The sequence below is a fragment of the Carcharhinus amblyrhynchos genome, chromosome 9 (assembly GCF_965287045.1).
Source record: "Carcharhinus amblyrhynchos chromosome 9, sCarAmb.v2.hapA, whole genome shotgun sequence".
In the NCBI taxonomy this organism is placed as follows: domain Eukaryota; kingdom Metazoa; phylum Chordata; class Chondrichthyes; order Carcharhiniformes; family Carcharhinidae; genus Carcharhinus; species Carcharhinus amblyrhynchos.
In genome coordinates this window covers 90,275,708-90,286,245 of record NC_137332.1, presented here as the reverse complement: position 1 = coordinate 90,286,245, position 10,538 = coordinate 90,275,708, and positions in this window count along the sequence as shown.

Sequence of the window (10,538 nt, the reverse complement as noted above, 5' to 3'; positions counted from 1 at the left end):
CGTGGATAGGTTTATGGATGGAAAGGGATTGGTTTAGGTTAGAGGGTCATTGTTTTTTAACTGGTCGGCGCAACATCGTGGGCCGAAGGGCCTGTTCTGCGCTGTAATGTTCTATGTTCTATGTAAGTTGCCCCTTAGTGTTTGAAGATGTGTAGTTTAGGAGGATTAGTGGAGTGGATGCCTGAGCTGTGGGGATGGGGTCTGGATGTTATATTGAAGAGTTGATGCAGACTCAATGGGCCAACGGTCTCTTTCTGCACTGTGGGCATTTTATGAAGCCATATTCACTATTTGCCCTTACAAAGTTATTGTAATAAAACATATTTGTTATTTCCCTTTTATATTGTCCCCTTCATTGACCATCTGTCTAGCCTAAGGTGACTAATTCTTAGATGCTGATTGCTTCCTTTACTCTCCACCACCATTGATATTGGCCAGATATCAGCTTAGGTTCATAAAGGTATATGGTCAAACCATCTGTATTAATTGATCCTTTATGACAACAGATGATCCATTACGTTATTACCCCCAATGACCAAATCTAATTCTGCATAACCAGTTCTTGTGTCCTTTCTAGTCTGGAAAATAAGGCAAATTAGGTACATAATCAATAAAAAGTAAAGTGAAAGGTAAAGTTGCCATAGTCCGAGATGACCGTAGGCTGCTCTCCCTTTGAGGAAGAGAGCTGACCAGTGATGTTTTAACTTGAAGATCGCCACACCTCATGCGAGGGACAGGGTTGAGAAGGTGAGTCTTCATGAATAACCTCAATATCATTTTGATTATGACCCAAGACATAATGCAAATCCAAGGGCTTATTTGTATGTTTGAGCCCCAATTCCATAGATCTTCCAACCATGTGGACGTGTCAATCTGATCAACACTGTCCGCTATGGCACATGATGTGGGTATGCTGGCGTTGGACTGGGGTAAACACAGTAAAAAGTCTGACAACACCAGGTTTTAGTCCAACTGATTTATTTGATAATAAACTCACAAGCTTTCGGGGTTAGCCCCTTCGTCAGGTGAATGGAGAGTTCTGGCCTCAGACAGAGCATATAAAGCACAGTTTAGAGATTACTGATTAGACTGCGAATCCTTACACCTAACCTGCTGTTCAAGACCTGAAGTGGCTGACAATGTGAGTGGAAGGAGCACTGATCACAGGTTAAAGAGATGTGTATTGTCTCCAGACAGTACAGTAAGTGAGGTTTTGCAAACCCAGGTAAGTCACGGGGGTTACAGATAGTGCGACATGAACCCAAGATCCCTGTTGAGACCGTCCTCATGTGTGCGGAACTTGGCTATCAGTCTCTGCTCAGCGACTCTGTGCTGTCATGTGTCATGAAGGCCGCCTTGGAGAATGCTTACCTGAAGGTCAGAGGCTGAATGCCCGTGACCACTGAAGTGTTCGCCAACAGGAAGGGAACAGTCTTGCCTGGTGATTGTCGAGCGGTGTTCATTCATCCGTTGTCGTAGCATCTGCATGGTCTCCCCAGGCATGTTGCTGAACTGCATAGTATGTTCTATATATTCGCTTAGCCTCGTTTTGAATCACTGTCATGTGTTCTGGCGGGACGGGAATTGCCTAGGAATACTGATTTAAATACTGTGTCAAATTGCCGTACACACCTTCTGTGATTTAAGTGTCAACTGTTCCTCTCTTGTATTTTTCCATTAGTTCCGCCTTCCCTACCCCTGTCAGTACTAGTAGGCTGAAACACACTGTATGATTAGTTCTGGAGCAGAGCCGATTGTTACCATATCAAATGTTCTGTTACCATGTTGTCATACAAACTCCCCTTTACCCAGATATGCAATGTGGATTGGCTCTTTTCAGGCCAAAATAGACTCAATTATTCGATTCACTACAGCATTAAATCTGCACCCACTTCTTCTGCTTCCTATATCGAATGTACCAGCACTACTGAGGTGGTTTCTACGATACATCTACCTAATGCTTACTGATAATGTTTCTCTTTATTTCAATAGCAGAGTGGAACTTCCCCTAGATTCTTTACTCAAAATAACACACTTTCAGGCGCTGATGTGGGTATAAGGGATACTATTAATACAATACCGGTTCACATATTGTCATCCATTATACATTCAATGTTAGTTCTATATACATGTGTTTGAACTCTGATCTGGTGACCGGTTAAGTCTGTGTTCCTTGTGTCATGAAAGATTAAATAGATGTGCTTTTGTTACCCATAAGGGAACCACCCCTTCATTAATTTGGCTCAATTTTTTCCCTGTCTGTTCAAGCACCCATGATCCATAGGTACTGCAAACATCATTCCTGCTGGCGTCGTCCGAAATGTTCTTCCCTACCTTAATCGGTTTATTAATGGTTCCTGCATGGCTTCCTAACACGGTAGACAAATCAACTATGTCAAATCTTGGTCCATGTTTATTTTAATGTCTTGAATTCTCTACCCCTTTGCTAGAATTGCCTTAAGTTGTAAGATCCGGATGCGGCCCTCCAGGGCTGCCAGATCAATAGAGTTAACTATGAACATCCCTGAATTAAAAGCAGTAGCGGCACTGTTTATCAAACTGCATTTTGATCAAAGCGTCTTGCTATGCTTAGGGTGCAGCCGTTGGCCACGGCCCTCCATTAAACTGAGCTGCTGGTCATAATTTGGCCTATCAGGATCATATATAGCTCTGGGATACCACTGGAGCAGGGATGTTTAGAACTATGGGTACCAACTCATGTTGTACATTACCATACAACACTTAATTGTCATTGATCAACACAAGACCGTTTACTGGTGCGGGACTCGTACATGATTGGCAGTTGGGACGAAAGGTGAAGCTTTAGTTGCTCGGGATTGTTTGTGGTGTTGCTGAAGGGGGTAGAATTGCAGTAATAAACTTCTCTTTCGGCGCATTTCCCATATCCATCTATTTTCACCGTTCCTCCATGTAAGAACATAAGGGGTGACCCTGCGGACTACAAATGACCCACCTAGAATTTTTGCGATAGGAGTTTGTAATCTAGGCATCTGCTAAGCATACTGCGTAAATAGGTCACTCCTTTTCACAAATAAATTCAAACTTCTCTTCCCAATTTGCGTTATTGAAGCAAAAGTCGTTTAATTCCGGAAATTTAGATAAATGAGCTGGACGTTCCAAATAATCCCCATCACCCAGTGGCGCCTGTCCTGTCCCTGATGCGTCTGTGTTCCAGCGGTAGCAGACCTAACTGCAATTTAAAGTCACTCACTCTCCCAGTGTTACATTCAGCATTCCGCACGATGTGTTGCATACCGCGTTAATTGAGGTGTACCAGAACCCTTTTAGTGGTATCTAAGTTATGGTGGCACTCAGCACTCCCATATCAAAGATCGTCAGTCCCTCAAAGATTACTTTGGCAATTGGCGTTCTATGAAGTAAGCAGCCAATCGCCCCAGTCATCATCGGCCAGTTGTTGTTAGTTCTGGAAAGCAGAATCAATTTGTGAAATGTTTTGGCTGTGACCAGTGCGTCCAGTGTTTGATATCCAGAGGTGCATGAATAATCTTCTACGGCCCTATCCATGTGGGGGCAATTCCGGATTGTCAGGCGCGATTTTAACCATCCCATTTCCCCCAATTCCGGGTACCTTAGTTTGTCCAACATGGCATCCTCCTCTATGCTGCATAAAATGTGCTGATCTCTCATGTGTTTTAATCAATGTAGCTGTTTACACAATTCCCTTACAAACTGTCTCAATCTCTCTCCTCGGTCCTATCTCCATCTAATTTCACGTCGCCTCATAGCTCTCTGGCAGTTTCGTAGCTCAGTCATCAGCTCATACGGTCCCGTCATTAGGTATTAGGTGTTGCTCGAACTGGCTAGTAAGTCAACCCAACTTCATCCTGTGTCCTGAATGGCCTTAGCTAGTGCTTTCTATTATGATCTGTTCATTCTTTCGATCACAGCTGAACTTTGTGGATGGTAGGGATTATGGGATTTAGTTTTATCCCAAACTATTTACATACTTCCCTGAGCACTCACCCAGTGAAATGTCTGTCCTGACCCAAACCTATCCGCAATAGTATGACCCACTGGGGAATTACTTCCTCCAACATTCTTTGAGCCCCAGTGTTGGCTGAGCAATCCCATGTGGGAAAGGCTTCTACCCATTTATTTCCATGCTTTCTTCACCCGAATCCACCTTGTGATCAAGTCTTATTCCATATTTTTGTTCTCTTGACCTTTAAATTGTTTCAACCAAAAATGCGCTTTTCTGTTCTTTATCTCATGATTATCTTAAGATTCTCTTAAGGTTAATTTCTTTATTGTCCTGATTTTTCTCATTAAAAAAAGACTTTTTTCTTATTCTTTAAGCCATATTAACTATTACATGTCAAAAGGGGTCCCTAACACCAGACCTTAGCTTATCTCCTCTGTACAGTTCCAATGTCAGGTGATGACTAGATTATCAAATTCAGTTCTCTTAAAGATTTGTAAATTATGTCTTTTTTTCCCTACATTTATTTCCTATTTTTTCATACCATTTTACATCTACATTAGTTACTGTCTTATCTTATTCAATTTTCCTGAACAGACTTTACAGTTCTTAAAACAAAAATAAAATATCCCTATTTGATTCCAGGCACTAACAAGTTTTTATTCTTTGCTGCTTTCTTTTAAATAATGTTTTATTTTTTTCCAAAGGTAATCCACTAAATTATTGTGCCTGACTTCTTGGGTGGCATGGTGGCACAGTGGTTAGCACTGCAGTCTCACAGAGCCTGGGATCCAGGTTTGATTCCTGGCTGGGAACACTGTCTGTGTGGAATCTTCATGTTCTCCCCATGTTTGTGTGAGTTTCCTCCAGGTGTTCTGATTTTCTCCCACAGCCCAAAAGACATGCTGGTTAGGTGCACTGGCCATACTAAATTCTCCCTCAGAGTACCCAAACAGGCACTGGAATGTGGCGACTAGAGGATTTTCACAGTAACTTCATTGAGTAACTTCTATGAGGATGTGTCTAGGGCAGTGGATAGAGGAGAGCCAGTGGATGTGGTCTTTCTAGATTTTCAGAAGGCGTTTGACAAAGTACCTCACAAGAGGTTATTGCAGAAGGTCAAGGGACATGGAGTTGGGGGTAGGGGGTTAGCATGGATAGAGGATTGGTTGTCAAATAGGAGGCAGAGAGTGGGGGTCAACGGGTGCTATTTGGATTGGCAGATGGTGACTAGTGGAGTGCCCCAGGGGTCGGTGCTGGGGCCTCAGCTTTTTACCATTTATATAGATGATCTGGAGGAGGGAACTGAGTGTAGGGTGTCGAAATTTGCTGATGACACCAAGATGGGGGGGACGGCAAATTGTGCGGAGGGTGTGGAGAGTCTGCAGAAGGATCTAGATAGGCTGGGCGAATGGGCCAGGAAATGGCAAATGGAATTTAATGTTGGCAAGTGTGAGGTGGTCCACTTTGGTAGGAATAATGGTAGGAAGGACTATTACTTACGTGGCGAAAAACTGCAGCAGGCGACGGTGCAGAGGGACCTCGGGGTCCTTGTGCATGAGTCACAAAAACCCAGCTTGCAGGTGCAGCAGGTGGTCAGGAAGGCGAATGGGATGCTGGCCTTCATAGCGAGGGGGATTGAATATAAAAGTAGGGAGGTCTTGCTGCAGCTGTATAGGGCATTGGTGAGGCCGCAGCTGGAGTACTGTGTGCAGTTTTGGGCGCCGCACCTGCGCAAAGATATTTTGGCCTTGGAGGGAGTGCAGAGGAGGTTTACTAGGCTGATACCGGAGTTGAGGGGGTTGAGCTATGAGGAGAGACTGAATAAACTAGGCTTGTACTCGTTAGAGTTTAGAAGAATGAGGGGAGATCTCATTGAGACGTATAAGATGATGAATGGGATGGATAGGATAGAGGTGGAGAGACTCTTCCCGCTCAAAAAAGACAGTAGGACTAGGGGGCACAGCCTCAAGATAAAGGGGGGGTGGTTTAGAACGGAGTTGAGGAGGAACTTCTTCACTCAAAGGGTGGTGAATCTCTGGAATTCTCTGCCCATTGAAGTGGTGGAGGCTGCCTCGCTAAATATTTTTAAGACGCGGGTTGATGGGTTTTTGATAAGAGAAGGGATTAGGGGTTATGGGGAGAGGGCGGGAAAGTGGAACTGAGCCACGACAGATCAGCCATGATCTTATTGAATAGCGGGGCAGGCTCGAAGGGCTAGATGGCCTACTCCTGCTCCTATTTCTTATGTTCTTATGTTCTTATGAGTGTTAATGTAAGCTTACTTGTGACAATAATAAATACACTTAAACTTTTCCAATTTTAAAATTGTTTCAGCAATAGTTTTAAGCTGCTTTCTGTAATTTTGCCAGAAAGTTAATGAAAGCCCAGGGTCCTATTGTGCATGAAATAGAATGGATCAATTCATTAGTCCGCTGTCAGAAAGTTAATTTTGTGTTGTGGGCAAGTCTAGTTCAAAGTGTCTGCTGTTCCTTTAGTAATTGTCCCTTTTGATGAGTTAGCAGCCCTACCTCTGATTTCCCTGCCACATAACAAGGTGACATTTACACAGAATCAATACTGCTATTTCCTTTTTTCCTTTCATTTGTTAATTCCACTATTCCTTATGCTTCTCTATGATCCAAGCTGCGTCCCAGCCCTCCTTAGTCATGTTATTTATGATCTTCTTATTTTTATTAGCCAAAACCAATAATTATCAAATCCATGAACATCCACATAAAACAAAAGTTAGTCATAAGTTTCTCAAATTTAGGCACATGCAGTAATCACATTCACACTTTCATAATTCCGTACACTTCTAGAAGAATGAGATACGTACATTAAGGAAGGAAAAAAATTAAAACAGCATACAAGACCAGACTACAGAGGGTTAACAAGCTGACATAAAACAGCATTTATATGTACAAAGGAACCACATTCATACAAGAAAAGATTGAGACTTAATTTCTTTTTTTTTGCCATTTCAAACAGCATCTGAAATATACTAAGATAAAAGCAAAGTTTTGCAGATGCTAGAATCTGAAACAAAAACTGAAAAGCAGGTCTGTGGAGAGAGAATAGAGCCACTGTTTTGAGTCTGGATGTTCCTTCATCAGACCTCTGACACAGGTCATCCAGAGGTTATAAGGTTTCATCTGAGATTCTATTTTTCCTGCCCATCATAAAATTGCCATGCAAGTCCTGTCTAGGGAGAGACCCAACTTTCAACTTTTGTCTATATTTTTTCTCATTTAAACCAATTTTCAATTTAAATTTCTGATGTTTGCTACTTAACCAAGTTTGAAAAAAATCTTAATAGTTCATAGTTTAAACTCAAATGTTCTGAAAAGTCTAAATCGGATCGCTGCCAAACAACAGGCTTTATCTTTGTTTTGGGAACAAACTGGCTTAATTTCAAATTCAAACACAACCCTTTTGAATTGTAGCACAATTTAAATTTCTTTTCAATGGAATTTCACAGCAGTTCAAATTAAATGAAGTTTTGTTCAAACTGAGTCTACGTTTTTTTCCTTGGGATCTAAACACTAAAATAAACAAAATTTCTTACAAGCATATCTCACGGTGAAAACAGTAAATTCATTTGCCATGTTTGAACTTTAACTTCCTAACTCACTAGTAAAAGGAAAGGGTTAGACAAGGCTAGTAAAAGAAAAGGAAATACATAATTGTATTTTCATGTAGTTCAGAGAGGCTTCATGAGTGGGCTCAGAACTGGATTCTATTTCTAGTTTTGAGGGTAGACTGGGGAAAGCTTCTCTCTTCGTAATCATATAAGAAGCTGTGCCTTTCTCTGTCGACAAGGCCCAGCTCTGAATGGTCTTTGATTAACAGTTGCATTTTTTTCACAAAAGAGGATCATTTGACACACCCTGTATGTCACTTACAATTTGGCCAAATTTTTTTTTCATTTTGTTGATTAGTCCTACTTTACCTCATCCTATGTCTTCGGATGAGGTAAAATGATATTGTTCCCTCACCTCTCCACTCCTCAACAAACTCAAGTTCATTTAGATTTGGTCTTACCCTGTTTTGTGGGTTTACTAATCCTGGTTATGGCCAGTGGCCCAAAGGGCCAGTTGGTGACTGGTTTATCATTTGAGAGTGGCCCACCCTTTTGTGTTCAATGGTGTTGCTGCAAACTGCAGTCACCCACTTTTCTGGATTTCGTCATTCATTTGCTTAACCAATTATAAATATTAATCAGTGACAACCATTACACTTTCTGTTCTTTGTCCTTCTTCTGTCCCACGCACCAGCACTTTTATTCTCGGGTGTATTATTTTGGTTCCAACCGTCCTACATTTTCTTAACTACTTGTGACTGCTGGTCCATTATGGATCATGTGATGGAGCCCTCAGTTCTCCAGTCAAAGTCCATGGTACTCTCTTCCTCTTTTCCTGGTAGCATTTTATCACTGCCCATTTCTGCATGCGTTGTTTCCGAATATGCACAGACGGCTCTTACCGACTTGATTACATGTGGTATGCTGTACAGCTGCAACCAGATGCTGCTCTGTCAAAACAGCTTCATCTGAGTGTTTGCCTGCTGTATGGCTAGTTCAAAAATGTGCAGTTTGACCATGCTAAAATTGCCCTTTGTTTAAGTTTGAGGGATCAGCAGAGTGGGGTTTTGGGGATAGGGTCTGAGTGGCATGTTCTGTCAGAGAGTTGGTGCAGACTCAATTTGCCAAATTGCCCCCTTCTGCACTGTAGGTATTTTATAGGATTTTATGACTGCCATCTTGTAAACTGAAAGACATGCCTGAGTGCTTTCAATTAAACTGACCCACCTGTGCTCTCAATTACTCAGTGGTGGTCTGACCTATCTAATGTGGCTTCAACCCTGCTAGCCCACCTGCACAGCTCTGCCCACAGCCGCAGGGCCTCCCCCTGTCCTCAGTGCTCCTCTCCCAGATTCTCTGATACTCGACCAGATCATTTTCAGGCAGGCATTAACTTCGGCTGGTAAACAAAATATAGTTACCCTTTTTGCAGAGCTATTCTGATTATTCAATATAAATATCTTGCTTGTAATATCAGTTGTTGTGCAATAGATTATTATACAAAATAACCTCAGGAGTCCTTGGGTGCAGAATGATTGTTATTAACCAACACATTGGGAGAGCAGTACCTCAAAGAAAGGCCTCTGAAGCAGACTCTACCCCACTGAAAAACTGAGGGATTTATAAAGTGACAATCACACAAATGTCTGTGTGGAGTTTGCACATTCTCCTTGTGTCTGCATGGGTTTCCTCCCATATTCCAAAGATGTGCCGGTTAGGTTGATTGGCTATGCTAAGGAATTGCCCCTTAGTGTCCAGGGATGCGCAGGTTAGAGGGTATAATATGTAGGGATATGGGGTAGGGCCTGGGTGTTTGGTGCAGACTCAATGGGCCGAAGGGCCTCTTTCTGCACTGCAGGGTTCTATGATTCTAAATAGTATATTGTTCAAATTCCAACCTTGCCTGTTTTAGATTCACATTATATATTTTACAGACATCATGAGGCAGGGTGTCTGTTGTTCCAACAGTTATCTGTCATCCCTCTCTATTATAGGCTTCTAACCTTTTGCAGATACCAGGCATTGCTAGCATTGAGACAACATCCAAGCTACTGATACTAACTGGCTACTTAATCATATAAGCAGTCTTGCCGCATCAATATGTTATTTTACCTTACGTGTGGGATTTTGCTCAACTTTTCTAACAGTATCAAATTCCCTCAGAATCTGTTTAAAAGTAACATAAATTCTCTAGTCCCATTGTGAAGTAATAATTTAACCTCTATAAAGATCCTTTAATAAACCATACTCTATAGCTACACCACTGCCATGCTGGTCTGCCCAAATAAGTTGTTGTAGTAAACCATTATTCATTATTTCCCTCTTACACCTGTTTAATGTGCTTTGTGTGTCATGGTTTGGGAGTTGAAAGAAAATGATTGTAAGATTATGAAGCAAAGTGGAAAGTTTAATGTAAATTAGTTCCATAGGTAAATCCTCTGACGATTTGGTCACTATCTGAGTGGGTCGAGGTGGGTTTTGGAAGCTAATCCAAACAGACCAACAACAAAAATACAAATTACTAGTTAGGGCTAAGTTTTTGGATCTCAGCTCATGTGTTGATCCAGATATGAGACTCTGTAATTGGCCTCAGTATTACAGAAGGGGAATTCACAGTTGTTGCTCCTGATTGCTGCTACCTGCTGCAGAGTGTGGAATGTGTACGAGGACAGGATCAGGAGCTCCTTCAGTCCCTTTCCCTCATACTGCCCAGTTTCCCAGGTGAAGAATGGGGAATTGGGAGTGATACCGGAAGTAGAACATAGAACATAGAACATAGAACATTACAGCGCAGAACAGGCCCTTCGGCCCACGATGTTGCACTGACCAGTTACAAAACAATGACCCACTAACCTAAACCAATCCCTTCTCGTCCATAAACCTATCCACGGATCTCTTAAACGCCCCCAAACTAGGCGCATTTACAACTTCAGCAGGCAGGGCATTCCAATCCCTCACCACCCTCTGGGTAAAGAACCTACCCCTGACATCCGT